Source organism: Schistocerca piceifrons, chromosome X (assembly GCF_021461385.2).
Source record: "Schistocerca piceifrons isolate TAMUIC-IGC-003096 chromosome X, iqSchPice1.1, whole genome shotgun sequence".
NCBI lineage: Eukaryota > Metazoa > Arthropoda > Insecta > Orthoptera > Acrididae > Schistocerca > Schistocerca piceifrons.
Window position 1 is genome coordinate 608,810,120 of NC_060149.1, and position 18,664 is coordinate 608,828,783.

Consider the following 18,664-nt stretch of genomic DNA (forward strand, 5'->3'; position numbering starts at 1 on the left):
TGTGTGCTCCATCTAGTAATTGAGCAAACAGTACGAAAATTTATGTGTTGCAATGTGTTTGGTTATCATTCCTTTCCAAGCAATACAAAGGAGAAACTTAGTTATTGTCTACAATCTCATTTAAATACCCATGCATGCTTCCGTGTGAGTGCCTCTACTCGTGTGTGTGTGTGTGTGTGTGTGTGTGTTTTGTGGCACTGGTTTTTTGAGGAAGCTGTAATGTACAGATAATAGTATTAAGACACTATGTTTCTGAGTAATTAATAAACATAAACATCACCAACATTTGAAAACTAAGTTAGTTTCCTTTTAATATGCCGTTACTCATATATAAAATTAAAGCTGAATTTTGACCTTGGGTACAAAAAGAGTTTGTATGCTGGAACAAAGAGGTTTGTTTCGTCAACGACATATTGAGTAAAAGAAAATGCAAAATGAAGGAACAAGAAAGTTCAGACGTAATACATTCTCAAATGATATACGCTTGCTAGAACGTTCTAAGCAGTTCTGATGTAGAATTTTACACTTATCAATCGAACTGAACATCAACTTTCCTAGACAACGTTTGTTAAACCAGTTGTTTACTACAAACCTTTACCAGCAATGGGTACGATACTGCAACACAGAACCAGAGACGATTAAACTTAAAAGTCATGAAAAACTTAAACTCAAAGCTCTTCACTTACTAAAAGTCACTACCAGTTGGCAGCAGATCTTTTTATCAAAAATCACATACTTGGCAGCTGGATAAACCCAGAATTGGGGCCGGCCGGTGTGGCCGTGCGGTTCTAGGCGCGTCAGTCTGGAACCGAGTGACCGCTACGGTCGCTGGTTCGAATCCTGCCTCGGGCATGGATGTGTGTGATGTCCTTAGGTTAGTTAGGTTTAAGTAGTTCTAAGTTCTAGGGGACTGATGACCACAGATGTTGAGTCCCATAGTGCTCAGAGCCATTTGAACCATTTTGAACCAGAATTGGGAAAATAAAACAACTAGCTTCAAACAAAGTAAAACTTTACAAGATCACAACCAATGTTACTACGTTCTTTGCAGAGGCTGATACGATGAATTGCTCACTGCATTACACACACACACTCTCGAAATTGAGTCTTTCGTGGCAGCAGCAGCGGCGGGAGCGGCAGGAGCCACCCGTTGTTGTGAAACTGCAAGTAAGAACACCAGACAATCCGGGCTCGAACCCATATACTTCAGACTTCAGAGCTTAGAGTCAGTAGTACCTTTGTTGCTATTGCGATACACTACGTGTTGTAGATGTGAAACTGCAATTACATGGCACGAAAATTAAGGAGATCACACATGTTGCGACTCGAAGCCGGAACCTTCGGATTCCTTAGCTTAAGTGTTGTTGTGACATAGTGTGGCGTCATATGGGCTTGGACAGTCTCAATCCACTTTGGCTGTTATATTGCATAAGACCTGTTATGAGTATGGGTAATTAGGCTGTTCATGACGTGTAGCACTACCAGAGTGCCCAAAACACCACTACTACAGGAAACTTTAAAATGCATGTGTTAACATTGCCCCTTTAAGGGCACTGGGGCACAGTCATCACAAAAAATCGGCTAACATACACATTTTTTGGGAGGCTTTGACAAGGATATCGAACGTCTACTTGTGAGTTACCAGCTATGCTATTACAAGTAAGCAGCCTCAGCACACAAATAGTTCCTTTGACCTCTGGCAACTTCACCTTGGTCCTGAACTCATCTTGATTTTTCCAGCCCCTTCAAGGTTCATCTCTGCCAATATTCATCCATGATGGGAGCGAATTTCCTTATGTTTCATGGAGGAAATCGACCACGACTGATACGACTATAGAAACATTCTCACATGTTTTTTCTATTGTAGGCTTCCCTGAAACCATTGTGAGCGAAAACGGATCCCAGTTCACATCTGCACAATTTCGTCAGTTTTGTGAGGGGAACGGTATCCAAGTGGTTCATACAGCACTATTTCATCCAGCATCATATGGACAGGCGGAATGTTTCGCCAGAACATTCAAAGCCTGAACTGCAAAATTACAAAAGCATTACAGTATTGATGAACTCTCACATTCTTTCTTGCTTCATATAGTTCTACGCCACAGGATGGGCGAGCGTAGTGGAGGAGCTGTTTCGCCGAACACAGTGCTTCCATATCCATTGCAAAACCCTTAACTCATTATCTTCCTTCTCCAAGGCCTCACCACCATCACTATAAGGTTCAGAATGACGTGCAGGTGATGATGTCCTCCCACAGTAGGCATCGTTGGGTTCTGGCACATGCCACCTGTCTCCTGGGAGGAGCCACGATCGAGGTCCAGTTGCTGGACTAGTCCCAGTGTCGCAAACAATAAATCAAATACACCCTTGCAGGACTCAGGGTGCCTCAGCAGGAGACTTCTCCCGAGAGTGACCTCCTCCAGCAACTACTGCGGCAATCTCAGGAACTGGCACCTGCTGGACGCCTCTACACCATCTTACCTGATGGTATGTCTTCTGCTGCCAATGCCTCCGTGCCCATGGACGTCGATGGCAGCAGCCCAGAGTCACTACTCCCAGCGACCTCAATCTCCGGTATGTTGAGATAGTTCACGATCTCTCCTCTTTGTGGTGTGAGACAGATGCTGTGTCGGTGCATATAGCCCACCAACACAGTAGGACAGTGCCATGGATAGCCAATACCTGAGCGCTTAGGGGCCACAACAAGGAGATCCAAAACAACGCGAGTTCCGAACAACAACAATCATGACGTGTTGTCAAGTACTACTCAGGACATCATCACTGTGACCAAGGGTGCTCGCCTCACCGTCAGCAGGCAGCCACATCATCCCTAGGAAGTGCAGCTAGCGTGGATCTATTTGCTTCCGCCCTATCATGTGGCTGCAAATAGTTTGCGACAGATTCTTCCATCAGCACTGTACTTAAGATGTCACACAGCCTGTGTCCAGCAGCCTAAGCGTGCACAGGAGCCTGTAGAGAGTCGTCTATAGAGCTTACCTGGAGCCACCTGACGTCCATATCTATGGCACACTGCGATTTGGCCTAACGAAGCTCTGGCACCATTACTTGGTATTTAATGACTTCATACTATGTTGCGTTCTTCGACAAACTTCCTTAACTGTGGTCCTTCCAGACATAGACTTTGCCTGTTTATACGCAGAGAACTGGTCTGTTAGAAGAAACAGTTACAATCATTTAACCGACTGCTTATGTGCTCGAAGAGAGCCTGTTGTGTTCACAAAAGGAATATTTTGTGACGTTATTCTATTTAACTCCAATATCAGATTAATACTCAACTTTGAAGTATGAGTTTATGTTGTTATTAATAAATTTTTTTTCGTGGACTACCTGGGAATGCGTTCTTGCTTACCGAGCCCTGGATGGGCCATTTCACCCGTAATGGTCAAATACGGTCCACATGGCTGCTGGTACTCCCAGTGGGTAACTATAGATTAACTAGGACTGTCGACTACATTGCGATAACGTGAAATGGGAGTGTCAATTTTGACACGAAATTCTGTGTTTTGTCTTCAAGGTTATAAACGTTATTTAGTATCATTCATTCTCCGACACAGCATTCCCGAAGCTCGCTTTTCTCTCCTGCTGCCTTCTAATGTCTTTGTAGAGCATTCTTGTTGGATCCTTCACCTGTCTCATGGTGGCTTTCGGTCTGCTAGCGAAGGCATGCACTGTAAAAAAGTGAGTGTTTTCTCCTGTTGTTGATCACTTCATATGATCAGAGTCCTGTGCTCTCATGCACTTTGATATTACGTTCCATTACTGTGCAAGGCTGGAAACCGATTTAATCGCTGAGCGTCTTGCGTATACACTGAAGCACCAAAGAAGCTGGTATAGGCATGTGTATTCAAATACAGAGATATGTAAACAGGCAGAATAAGGGGCTCTGGTCGGCAACCCCTATATACGCCAACAAGCGTCTGGCGTAATTGTTAGATCGGTTGCTGCTGCTACGATGCCAGGTTATCAAGATTTAAGTGAGTTTGAACGTGGTGGTGTAGTCGGCACACGAGCGATGGGACACAGGATCTCCGAGGTAGGGATGAAGTGGGGATTTTCCCGTACGACCATTTCACGAGTGCACCGTGAATATCAGGAACCAATCAACGAAACATCATCGATAAGGCCTTCCGGAGCCGAAGGCCCACTTGTGTACCCTTGATGACTGCACGACACAACGCTTTGCGCCTCGCCTGGTGCCGTCAACACCGACACTGGACTGATGAGGACTGGTATCATATTGCTTGGTCGGACGAGTCTCGTTTCAAATTGTATCTAGCGGGTGGACGTGTACGGGTATGGAGACAACCTCTTGAATCCATGTACACTCCTGGAAATGGAAAAAAGAACACATTGACACCGGTGTGTCAGACCCACCATACTTACTCCGGACACTGCGCGAGGGCTGTACAAGCAACGATCACACGCACGGCACAGCGGACACACCAGGAACCGCGGTGTTGGCCGTCGAATGGCGCTAGCTGCGCAGCTTTTGTGCACCGCCGCCGTCAGTGTCAGCCAGTTTGCCGTGGCATACGGAGCTCCATCGCAGTCTTTAACACTGGTAGCATGCCGCGACAGCGTGGACGTGAACCGTATGTGCAGTTGACGGACTTTGAGCGAGGGCGTATAGTGGGCATGCGGGAGGCCGGGTGGACGTACCGCCGAATTGCTCAACATGTGGGGCGTGAGGTCTCCACAGTATATCGACGTTGTCGCCAGTGGTCGGCGGAAGGTGCACGTGCCCGTCGACCTGGGACCGGACCGCAGCGACGCACGGATGCACGCCAAGACCGTAGGATCCTACGCAGTGCCGTAGGGGACCGCACCGCCACTTCCCAGCAAATTAGGGACACTGTTGCCCCTGGGGTATCGGCGAGGACCATTCGCAACCGTCTCCATGAAGCTGGGCTACGGTCCCGCACACCGTTAGGCCGTCTTCCGCTCACGCCCCAACATCGTGCAGCCCGCCTCCAGTGGTGTCGCGACAGGCGTGAATGGAGGGACGAATGGAGACGTGTCGTCTTCAGCGATGAGAGTCGCTTCTGCCTTGGTGCCAATGATGGTCGTATGCGTGTTTGGCGCCGTGCAGGTGACCGCCACAATCAGGACTGCATACGACCGAGGCACACAGGGCCAACACCCTGCATCATGGTGTGGGGAGCGATCTCCTACACTGGCCGTACACCACTGGTGATCGTCGAGGGGACACTGAATAGTGCACGGTACATCCAAACCGTCATCGAACCCATCGTTCTACCATTCCTAGACCGGCAAGGGAACTTGCTGTTCCAACAGGACAATGCACGTCCGCATGTATCCTGTGCCACCCAACGTGCTCTAGAAGGTGTAAGTCAACTACCCTGGCCAGCAAGATCTCCGGATCTGTCCCCCATTGAGCATGTTTGGGACTGGATGAAGCGTCGTCTCACGCGGTCTGCACGTCCAGCACGAACGCTGGTCCAACTGAGACGCCAGGTGGAAATGGCATGGCAAGCCGTTCCACAGGACTACATCCAGCATCTCTACGATCGTCTCCATGGGAGAATAGCAGCCTGCATTGCTGCGAAAGGTGGATATACACTGTACTAGTGCCGACATTGTGCATGCTCTGTTGCCTGTGTCTATGTGCCCGTGGTTCTGTCAGTGTGATCATGTGATGTATCTGACCCCAGGAATGTGTCAATAAAATTTCCCCTTCCTGGGACAATGAATTCACGGTGTTCTTATTTCAATTTCCAGGAGTGTATTTTGCATGTCAGCAAAGGACTGTTCAAGCTGGTAGAGGCTCTGTATTGGTGTGGGGCGTGTGCAGTTGGAGTGATATGGGACCCCTGATATGTCTAGATACGACTCTGACAGGTGACACGTACGTAAGGACTCTGTCTGATCACCTGCATACATTTAAGTTAATTGTGCATTCCGACGGACTTGGGCAATGCCAGCAGGACAGTGGCATACCCCATACGTCCAGAAGTCCTACAGAGAGGCTCAAGGAGCACTCTTCTCAGTTGAAACGCTTCCGCCAGCCACCAAACTCCTCGACATGAACATTATTGAGCAAATCTTGGATGCCTTGCAACGTGGTGTTCAGAAGAGATTTCCACTCCCTCGTACTCTTATGGATTTATGGGCAGTACTATTTGAGATACTATTCGAGTCCTTGCCACGCGACACTTCTGCGTGCTTGCGGTGGCCCTACACGATATTAGGTAGGTATACCAATTTCTTTGGCTCTTCAGTGTAGTTCCTATACTCGCTCAGTGTGACTATTGTATTCGAGTCGATATGGATGAATCCATGCTTACATGTCCAGAGAAACACTGCATCGAATTATGCAGAGACTCTCAAATACAGACACAGCGCTAATGTATTTCAGGAAACAGATGAGGTAACTTGACGAGAAAAGTAAATAGGTCTCTCCGTGTGTGGGAATAACACAGCTGCGCAATGACTGTGAGGAGTAGTAGACACTGGGACATACGGAGATTTTCGTCGGTCCTGGAAGCGTTCTCAGATAGCTGAATGGTCAAGCTGACAGCTCACGACAAACGGAAAATCCGGGTTCGAGTCCCGGTCCAGCACAAATTTTCATATGGTTCCAGTAAATTGTATAGCTGTTTGGTATGGTATTCGCAGTTTGAGAATACATGTCGTATTTTAATACAGCTATCGACTGTCAGCAATGTCTGTTCCTTTAGATATGCATGAATGTCCCAAGTAACTTTAAATAGAATTGTACAGACACTGTCAAATACAGACACTGCACTATATCACAGGCCAAAGCTGAGGCAACCTGACTAGACTTTAGGTGACTGCTCACAACAAGCGGCACAGATTTCCATATGTTCCTAATGAACTGTATAGTTGTTTGGTACCATATTCGCAATTTGAGTATACACTGGTCAGGCAGAATATTATGATCACCGACCCAATAGCCGGTATGCCCACCTTCAGCATAGATAACAGCGGCGACACGTCGTGGCGTAAAAGAAAAAAGACCTTGGTAGGTCTCTGGAGGGAGTTGGCACCACATTTACACACGCGCCTCATCTAATTTCCATAAATTCCGTGGAGAGGGGCCACGAGCTCTGACGTCACCTTCAGTCACATCCTAAATGTGTTCGATCGGGTTCATATCTGGCATGTTGGGGGCCAGCACATCAATTGGAACTCGGCGCCGTGTTCTTCGAATCACTCCATCACACCCCTGGCCTTATGACATGGTGCTTTATCTTGTTGAAAAATGCCAATGCCATCGGGAAACATGTACGTCATGAAGGGGTGTACATGGTGTGCAACCAGTGTACGGTACTCCTTGGCCGTCATGGTGTTTTGCACGAGCTCTGCTGGCCCCATGGATGCCCATGAATGTTCCCCAGAGCATAATAAAACCACCTCTAGCTCTTCCCTGTCCCGCAGTACAGGTGTCAAGGAGCTGTTCGCTGGAAGCCGGCGGATTCGCGCCCTCCCATCGGCATAATGAAGAAGGTATAGGGCTTCATCAGACCATGCAACGCTCTGCCACTGCGCCAAGGTTCAATGACGAAGGACACATGCCCATTTCAATAATACTAGTTGCCGATGTCATGGTGTTAACATCAGCACATGCGTGGGTCGTAGGCTGCGGAAGTCCATCGTTAAGAGCGATCGGTGCATTGTGTCTCCAGACATACTTGTACCCTGTCCAGCATTAAAGTCTGATGTTAGTTGCGTCACAGTTCGTCGCTATCCTATTTCACCAGTCCGCCCAGACTACGTCGTCCGTCATCCGTAATGAGGTGTGGCCGCCCAGCACCACGGCATATGGACGTGGTTTCACCTTGGTTTATCCAACAGTTGAAGACACTCACCGTAGCACTCCTCGAACACCTGAAAAATCGTGCAGTTTCCGAAATGTTCGTGCCAAGCGTCCGGGCCATCACAATCTACCCTCGGTCTAACTCCGGTAGATCGCGTGCTTTCCTCGTTCTACAAGCGGACCGCACGATCACTGACACTACATGCTCCATGCGTGCGTCTGACTTACAGTCATTCGTCGCCAGATGACGCTGCTATCACCTGGACGGGGTTTACATCGGTAGTAGTGTGGTGGTCTCATAGTGTTCCGGCTGATCAGTGTACATATCATATAGAAAATGGTTCAAATGGCTCTGAGCACTATGGGACAATATCTGAGGTCATAAGTGACCTAGAACTTAGAACTACTTAAACCTAACTAACCTAAGGACATCACACACATCCATGCCCGAGGCATGGATTCGAACCTGCGACCGTAGTGGTCACGCAGTTCCAGACTGACGCGCCTAGAACCGCTCGGCCACACCGGCCGGCTCATATAGAAACCTTGGTGTTGTGTACACACGAGGAGCATAGTACAGGATTTCATTTATCAGTAAACGCACGCTAATCGTCCCTGTTTACCGATAAATCGCCACAGAAGTACCCGTAATGGGTCACGTGAATCAAACCGGGAGTGTGGTTAGTTCAAAATGGTTCAAATGGCTCTGATCACTATGGGACTTAACTTCTGAGGTCATCAGACCCCTAGAACTTAGAACTACTTAAACCTAACTAACCTAAGGACATCACACACATCCATGCCCGAGGCAGGATTCGAACCTGCGACCGTAGCAGTCACGCGGTTCCAAACGGAAGCGCTTAGAACCGCACGGCCACACCGGCCGGCGGAGTGTGGTTAGTGCGTGCCATAACTACGCTGCGTATCCAGCTGCATTCCACAGCCCTGTAGTAATTCAAATGACTTTCGATAGTCTGCTATGTGCTCAAATTGCACCAATGCTTGTGATATGTTTCCCTGAGTGATAATCGCTACTATCACGAAAATTATTGTATAATCTCCAGCTTGTTTGGCTTCCTTAGTTCTGAGAGTGTTTGTGCCAGTTAGAAAGGTAGTGTTGAGACTCGGACCAGTGACATCATCGGCGTTGAAAGCACGTAAGCTCAGATGTTGGTACAATCTATTCCAACTTTTTTTTTCTTAACTCCCTTCGGTTTGTTCTTTCAGTATAAAAAAAAAAGGCAACCTAGATTGCAACTAATATTTATGTGTTCTGATTATCGGTTTTAGCCAAACATGACCATTTTCAGGCCACTAACTCCTTGGTGACGGTATTGAGCAGGTACCCGGAGTTGCTGAACTTACCGGAAGATACCACTGAGCCGTTGTTTTGGTGCGTCCTGCAGCCCCGGGTAGCGATTCCACTCGTCACCAAGAAGTTAATGGCCTGAAAATGGTACTGTTCGCCAGATACCGGTTACTAGGAACGTAAATATTATCTGTCTGGATTGACCTTTTCTCTTGTATTGCTTAAGAAGGTCGCTGTCAAAAATTATTTACTCTTTCAGGCAAGAAACTGAAAAACAAATATATAAATGACTTAATTTGTGTAATTATAACAGACGTATAAAGCATCTCATGTCTTTAGAGTTTTGCGGTTCAGATTGATACTTCCTGGAGGTATCCTTACACCCGTGCATCTCCTTACCTGTTCAGGTCCGACCAAAACCTTGTGACAAAAATATACAACTAAGACGTGCGAAAAGTTTCTTGGCGATCGCTCAGATTAGATTAGACATTTTATTCTAATTTCCTCTTGGCTGTAATGTCTCGAAGTGTGTGACTGCTAATAAAGATGTAGACGAAAAGTGTGTTTGTGTATGTGTGTGTGTGTGTGTGTGTGTGTGTGTGTGTGTGTGTGTGAGTGAGTGAGTGAAAATTGTGAAATAGTGCCAACAGGTCTCGATCAGGCGACCATTAGGGAAGCAGCCACATGTAATAATTGGAATCTCAAACTGGCAAGCGGGTTTGATGAGAACTGTCAGACTACTGTGACTACTGCTAACTTTGAGAACGTAGCATCTGGGATTGAAGTTGTGGACCTTGAGGTCTAAATACATGTTGGACTGAAAGTAATTCCACCTCTGGGGCTCATAGCGAAGTGCTGATGAGCGATACGTGCAATGACTGTCACTGAATGCCAAATTATTGGAAAAAAATAAGTACTGATAAATTCATATGTATGTCGAAGTAAAATATTCGTAAATTACGAAAAAATGTTGTCATTGGAAGTCCAAAACCTCTGACTTTTCGAAAAGAAACACGTCCTTTAGGGGGTTTACGGAAGGGTAAGGACACTTGAGATCGTTTCTTATTGATCAAAAGTGATGAATGCCAGCACTCGGAAATATGTATGGAAGTAAGTCTGAGCAATTGGTCTGAGGAGGGAGGAGGGATTGGCCTGATTTAGGTTTTCTGCGATTTCTCTAAATTAATTCAGGCATACGGCAAGGTGGTTGCTACTACGAATATGAGGCCACGGCCGACTACCTATCCGATCCTTGTCGTTATAGAGCTGTAAGTCTGTAAACACCTGTGTATATGAATTAGTTTATTTTTGCTGTCCATAAATTGTAATATCGAGATATGTCCAGTATCCTTGCAAAAGAGATCTATAAATAAACAAAATTTCTTCTTCTTCTACTACTACAAGAAAGCTGGGCGATTGCACATCACGTAACTGTATATCAAGAACTTTCACATGAACAACGATACAGAACTGTAACTGTTTTATTACTTTAGGTACCTAACATGATACACCACGTGATATTTAGTGGAAGATAACGATTTATGTACTTTTGTATATAGCTGCTTTCCATTTCACGGATTAAGTTAATTTCAGTTCAGTGGAATGGGCCAGGAAATTAAAATTCAACCCAGAGTGTTAACAACTTGCGGGCCGATGTGACCGAGCGGTTCTAGGCGCTTCAGTCTGGAATCGCGTGACCGCTACGGTCGCAGGTTCGAATCCTGCCTCGGGCATGGATGTGTGTGATGTCCTTAGGTTAGTTAGGTTTAAGTAGTTCTAAGTTCTAGGGGACTGATGACCTCAGATGTTAAGTCCCGCAGTGCTCAGAGCCGTTTGAACCATTTTTCTTTCTTTTTGTTAACAACTAAGACGAAGACCGTGAGGCTACTACAGAGACGATAACATAATTTATTGACCTGTTTACATAAACAATAATAAATAATAACAGAAAATCGAGTATGACATCTACTCATGTTTCTTACTGGGAGACAATTCAGAAAGATCGCCAGCAGCGTACGCTAGACGCAGATACAGCCGTTATGGAATGACGACAATGACATTTCTGCCGGACCAGAACTAGAACACGAATTTCTCGCTTATCGCAAGTGGTCGCCCTTCATTAGGCTATCCGAGTACACATCATGGCCAGACCCAAACTCCCGTATGTCGTCAACCATGTGTCTACAGCCCGCACTCGTACATCTCTATGTACATTCCTGCACAGGGGATAAATTCTAATTCTAAGTTGCTTGCCTGTTGTTTGTGATAGATACGATATTGCAGTGCCTGTGTTGTTCAGAAGAACTATGCATTTTTCCTTCGCGCAGGCATGCGTGTTCGAAGGAACGGGCACTGTGGCGACTACAGTCATTATGAAGAAAATGAAATGTATTCACAGTTGCAAACATAGACAAGAAGTGTATAATGGAATAACAATGTTGAAAATTTGTGCCAGACCGGGATACGACGCGGATTTCCCACTTATCGCGAACGGTTGCCTTATGATCAGTCTATCCTGAGATACTTCACAGCCGGATCCAAATTTCCATATGTTGTCAGCTATGTGTCTATACCCTGGACCTGTTTATCCATTATATATATTCTTGTTCAGAGGAGACATTTTAATTGTCAGTCACTTGCTCAGTGTCGGTGGATAAACACGATGTCGCAGTGCCTGTGTCGTTAAAAAGTACTATACGATAATGTTCCTTCGGAAACATTTACATATTCGAAGAAACATTGCATCGTACTTCTGAACAACACAGGCAAGCTAGTGCGTAAATATCCGCCGGCAACGGGCATGCGACATTCAATTAAAATGTCTCCTCTATAATGGAATATACGTAATGGATGTTCGATTATATGTTGTAGATACATGGTTGACGACATTGGAAGATTGGGTTTGGCCGCGAAATGTGTTCGGGTAGTCTATTGACCGACTGCTCGTAATAAAGGGGAAATCTGGATTCGAGTTTGGGTTTGGCACAAATTTTCACTGTCGCCTTTCCATTATACAGCTGATGGCTGTTCATGTTCGCAACAGAAAATACATTTCATGTATTAATTTTAGCTTGCATCCCAGGCAGCCGTAAGTAGGATGGAAAGCGTACACAACGGTAAACTAAAGGTCGTGGAGTTGAGTCCCTATGCAGAAACCTTTTATTTCTGTTTTTGCATAGTTTCGTAGCGTCGTTAGCACCTGCCAAGAGCTACACAGGTCACTTGTTCTGTTTGTAACTCGCTCTCTAATACTGATACCTGTAGATCATTAAAAGTTTCTGCTATGCAGAATAATGCAATTCATATCAAGGGTTACTGAAATTGTAATTTTACATTGACTATTAATCTTCATTCTTCTGAAAAGCATCTTCTTCGGTTGCCAAATAGCTTAGGTGTTAGGTTTAGAATACAGAATCTTTGGTAACAAATAATTTGCATTAATCTTTGACAGGAACTATATCAGGACTTCACAATTATAGCTCCTTCCCCTCAATTATAAATCTCTGTTTTAAAGACATGCTTCAAATTGTTTGAAGTGTTCTGATAAAAACACCCGTCGCTCGACATTCACCGATTGGTCCTGGCAACAAATGAATCACCAATTTGACATTTCAAACAATCAATAATCACATTGCAACAACACAGCATCGCAGCATATACTCTCTTCCTACCTTCTGGTAAACATATAGTGTTCTCTATCTGTCTCCTTGTTATATATAGAGATCAAAATAGCTGTGTGATTGCCGATTCAGTGACTCGAGTGATAGCAAACCACAGTTCGTTCTCGAGTGGCTCATTGCATTCGTCTTCGACTCTGTCAACAGCTTCAAGTTGAGAAATAGGCACCCAAAATTTAATGAGGTCCCAGATATGTGTTTCCACTTAAGACAACGAGGCAGTGATAGTCAGCCTACCACTGAACAAGATGCTTATGGCCAGACGCTCCGCAGATGACCCAGTCATGTGGGAACCACACTGTTTGGCCCTCTGATCGAAGACGCTTCAAAAACCCGGAAATCCTGTCATACTGGCACAGGAGACACGAGCTTTCAACGCTCCACAGGATGCTACTCGTACAGGACGAGAACCACTGCACCAGGGTGGTTACTCCGTCATCAGTTCAGCAACGGGTGCTGGCCCTACTCCATGATGGGCACGGAGTGGGGGTTCCTTACCAGAAGGCTGATTCACCAGCACATATACTGGCGGGGTCTCGATGTCTCCTTCACTCAGATTGTAGTGGCTTGCTTCATCTGTCAGAGTAAGTAATCCACATCACATCACCGACTCTCCTCATGACCAGACACTTCTGCACCTGGATGTTGCCGGACCATTTGTGGGTTATATCTGGTTCATATCCACTGTTGCAGTTACAGGTTTACTTGATGTGTGCTGTATGCGGAACATCTCATCCAGTCAAACCATCGAGACTCTAACAATTTTTTGAAATAAAAGGGCTTCCAGAAAACTTCGTAACTGATAATGGGCCACAATTTACTTCACACAGTTTACTTCCTTTTGCTAAAAGAACGACATAAAATTACTACCTCCAGTGTCCCCCTGCTTAGCTGCGTGGTAACGTGCTTGCCACCCATGTACCGGGCCCGGGCTCGATTCCCGGCCGGGTCGGGGATTTTCTCCGCTCATGGACTTGGTGTTGTGTTGTCCTCATCATTGTTTCATCCTCATCATCGGCCGCAAGTCGCCCACTGTGGCGCCGAATGACATAAGACTTGCACTTGGCGGCCGAACTCGTCTGGGACATCCTGGCCAACAATGCCATATGATCCTTTGCTTTTTTTCAATACGTGCAGCACCTTCCCATCCGGTCACCAATGGCCTAGCAGAAAGATCTAACATCACTTTCAAAAATCAAATATCAATACAGCACCATCACTTTCTGAACCAATCCCCGACTTTGTTCCTAGCTTTATATCACACTACTCACGAGGAGGGGCCTCCTCAGCAGAGAAATTACATGATGAGTCACATAGATCACATCATCCAACCATACACTTGTTATTCAATCAGCATCCATCACGGAAAATCTATCATCATAGTTATACCCTTCAAGATCGGGTTTGGGTTCTTATTTTATCTAGGGGAAGCGAATAGGGCCTCCCAGCAACACTAACAAAACTTCTCCGCAGGTCCGTGGCTGAAGTCACCCTGACAAATGATATGGCCTGCCAGAAACACATAAACCCAAAGTGATCCGACAAAGGCAAGAATCTAAACACAGGAAGATTAGCACCCATTCCTTTTCCGTAGACAGATACCAAGGAGAGACCGCAAAGTAACCAGCAACCAAATGCACAGACCAGCCAGCAACCACAGCACTGACGCTGATACAAATGGATATCGTCACATCCCCACCCACTGTCAAGGGCCCACAGCAGCAAGGAAACACGGGGATGAGCTTCCCCATCTCCACTCCTTCCAGGGTTGGGGCATGCAGAATATGTCGCAACGTAATGTCATCACTCATCCCAGCGTTAAGGGTTGCCCACTGCCCTGGCACTACTTCTCGCCAAACAGCAGATTTCCGGGTGTTCCACTAGGCAGCTTTAGTAGCACCACAAGGGGCAGTTGATTAAACGATCCACACGACCGAAAATAGATCCCGAAATATCCTGCTGCTGGACAGTATTTAACGCTAGCCCACGCCGACTCCGCCGTCTCTACCGTCGCGCAGCCGCCGCTGCTATGGTCAAGGTCAATGCGACACCGCTGAAGGAAATGTTTTCGTAGATGTGAATGTCCTAAGACTTTGATTAAATTATTATTGTAGTGCAATGAGTGTAGACTGTTCCAAGGGAATTTTAACTCTTAGGCAAAGACGAAAGAATTTAAATTGTTTGTTGGATTTTAACGTCGTGCCAAGACTGAAAAACTTAAACTCTTAATTGAACTCTGCCTCACGACGGTCTCCGGGAGATTTAGCATTTTAATTCGAGGGACAAACTTGTCTTGTAAACTATGGCTTTCAGCCAGTGACTTTTAACTTGTAAACCTTGTATTACCTGTATTATCCATCGGAGTAGACGAATAGTGTTTCTTATTTTTGTGTAAATAAACTTTCTGAAGAATTGGTGACTTGTTTTGTGTCACCTACGGCGGATTCTTCAGTTATGGCACTGTTGCTAGGAAACAACATCTTGGAGAAAACGAGGTTGGTCGTCTGTTCGCGTGATACTGTCATGAGCATCTAAAGGGAGTGGTTGAATGACGGCGAAATCAGGAGCAGGTGATAAGGTGTTGGATGTCCATACATCATCACAGAACCTGGAGGCCTTACGAGATCTGTAAAGCATTATATGCGACAATCTCTAACAGATACGGTGGCACAGTGCAATCCGTGCTTGTGTAAACACGAGCGTCTCGGAGCACATTGTTCAGTGCATACTGATAAACACATGGCTCTGCAGAACACCACCAGTGTTCCCATTTAGATGAAACAGCAGCGTCAGTTATGACTCAGCGCACATCAGATCATCGAGACTGCAGAGTGGATTCATTAAAATGTGTAGCCTCATTGGATGAATCATGTTTCTATTTACTTAAGATCGATGACAGTGGATGCGAAGTCATTCAGGCAGACTGCCACTGGAAACATGCACTTCTCAACTGTTAGATGACCCTTTGATCGACACCCGTGGAGAGTAATATAACATGCCAGGACGACAGTGGACTTATTCAGTCAGCTTCTCCATTCTGGCCCTAGGCCACAGTACATCTGGAACAGCTTGATGGAGGTGTCATGCTGAACAATAGAGTCCGGCATTGCTGACTGCGCAAAGAGTAGTACAGAGCATGGCATCACTCCGTTGCTGCTGTCAGCTGTCTCTGATTGCGACTGTAATGACTGCATGCCCGCACCGCTGACAATGGCCGTGATCTCTCTCTAGGGAGGCGGGCGGCCCCCTGCTTTGGCGGTGGCTCTTTCGTGACTCATGGCAAGTTGCCCTGTCGTGTGGTCGAACAGTGGATCCCGCACAGCATCCCAGGATGTCAATCCAGATGTCACAGGCTTAGTGTGTAGACTGTGATACTGAGACATGAATAATTTAGTACATGAATGGATGAGTACTCATAGGCTCCATACTATATTTGTTTAGGGCTTAACACTTCCATGGTGGCAAGTGAGGAAAGGCTTCCATCTTTACGCTAGCATATTGCAGCATCGGCTGTTGCTGTACCACACCAAGCTGGCTGTGCTGCGCAATTTCTGTATTTTGTTTCACAACACATAACGCTCTTGCCCGTCCACAGCTAACTCTGTTGCAACTCACTTCCGCTCTGGGGTATTTTTTGACCAAATGTGGTCGATATGCTACACTGGCATCCTTTTTATGAAGACTCGGTCCCCCATGTCGACCAAAGTAGAATATCCATTACACCATAGTTCCTGGTGACTGGCCTTTCTGGCAGCATTTTGCCTCTTAAGAATTATTCTAGTACTTGGTTTTCTTACCCTATCACTTAGTCTTACACTTTTCTACAGGATTCTTTGCCCTGTTCCTTAACTCAGACACCATGGAACTTACTTCATTACTTGGCTTCTTGCACAACAACTTCTAACCCGCTATTCACCTCTTACGAGCAAAAATGAATCAATTATTCTTCAGATACCCCCTTGCGCAGTCATCTTCCTTCTGCTGCTTTTATGCTGGGTCCGAACTCAGTCTTGTACTTCGTCTTCTACATATCAAAACAAGGGCTACAGTCAGCAGAACAAGTGCCATTGTGGTGGCTGGTAGGACAATAGTCAATGTTGTCACTTTCCTGTACTGATTTTCCCGATACAAATTTCCATGTTGCAATAAGGGTTCCAAGGAGACTAGTGCCTCCTGCTAGTTCAGAAACGTGTTTATAGACTTCATTAATTCTGGCCCTATGTTTTGGTTTAAGCTGGTTAGATCTGCGGGAGGTAGCACTTCCTTGGGCTCCTCTGGCCAGTTCAAAGGAGGCTCCGAAATATTAAGGTGAGCTATCCCTGAAATCTCAGCGGCAGATGGAAAATAGTCCCTATTATCTCACACTGTTCCATTTAATAACAAACCCTATCCATTTAACTGTAGCCTCTTTGCTGTCGTAAGCTTCGCCTGCTTGAGACAACTAGCCACTACTATCATCTTGTCAAAGGTAGAATACAATCAATGCGCCTAGATTTGCTGAAAGTACAATTCCGGCTCGATCCCTTCTTTACTGCATCCTCATAGCATCTTTTGCTCCATTAGCAATTTCACTGAGCAGGAATCCTACCCCTCTCTTATTTAAATATTCGGACAGACTGTGATTTCCTCTTGGTAGCATTTTTGTAACTTAGCTTCCTCCATTTCTACATATCTTCCTTTATTTTTTGCAATCAGTGGTAGTCTCTACGTTTTTACTCTTAAAAATTTCTTTAGTATCCCGCACTTGACAGGATACGTGTGAACTATGTAGCACTCGTAACGTGCTTATTTCCCTGCCGTTGGTATGGAAACGGAAATGTAAACTTTCGCTCTATGAGCTCTCACTGATACTGCGGCTACCTTAAAATAATAAAGTAAAGTTTTTGTGCTCAGGTTCTAAAACCAAACTCAACTCCGGTGGTAGTTCCTTCTGTACTTTCGTAAGACCCTCTAAATACTGCTCTGGCGACAGCAAGTTCACACCTAGCTGACCTCTTACAGCCTGCTGCATAGCCCCCTGTAGTTATGGCACTTTCCCTCATGCTTCCCTAACACTATCTTCTACGGACTGCAACCATTTTTTCATTACTACTTCCCTATCTAAGACTTACAATACTGTTTTCAGTTCCTTGATATTCTGATTAACTGCCTCTTCTGCTGCTCTGGGATACCACACTTTTTCTAAAGCCGGTTGACGTAGTATTCGTGTGTTATTCAATACGCTCTTACCGAGCGAGGTGGCGCAGTTGTTAGACACTGGACTCGCATTTTGGCCCGTGTCCGGCCATCCTGATTTAGGTTTTCCGTGATTTCCCTAAATCACTCCAGGCAAATGCCGGGATGGTTCCTCTGAAAGGGCACGGCCGACTCCTTCCCTAATCCGATGAGACCGATGACCTCGCTGTCTGGTCTCCTTCCCCAAAAACAACAACAACCCAACAACAACAACAATACGTCCTTCTCTAAACTTGCCCACTGCTTAACGTCTTCTACAGCGTCGTTCACCCTTCGAATATCTTCCTCATCAACTATGCTAAATTTTGCTTTCATAAGCCAACCTCGAGCGTCGATCCAACTCCTGTAACTTCGCGGATGTGGATACCTAAGTCAACTCACTCCTTAATTTCTCGTACGCCCCATGTACACTCTCTCATAGCTCGGCGGTTCCTTTGAGTATCCGGTTCCTTTCCGCTCCCTTACGGGATTTTTCGAATGCTCCTTCCAATCTTCTCACCTCGTTGCGTGTCTCCCAAGCGTTGAATACCATCTGTATCACCCACTGATGACTGGTGATCACTACGTCTTCCTGCTTTGCGAACAGCACTCCCCCTTTCAGGTGCTGGTCCCGTAAATCCTCCA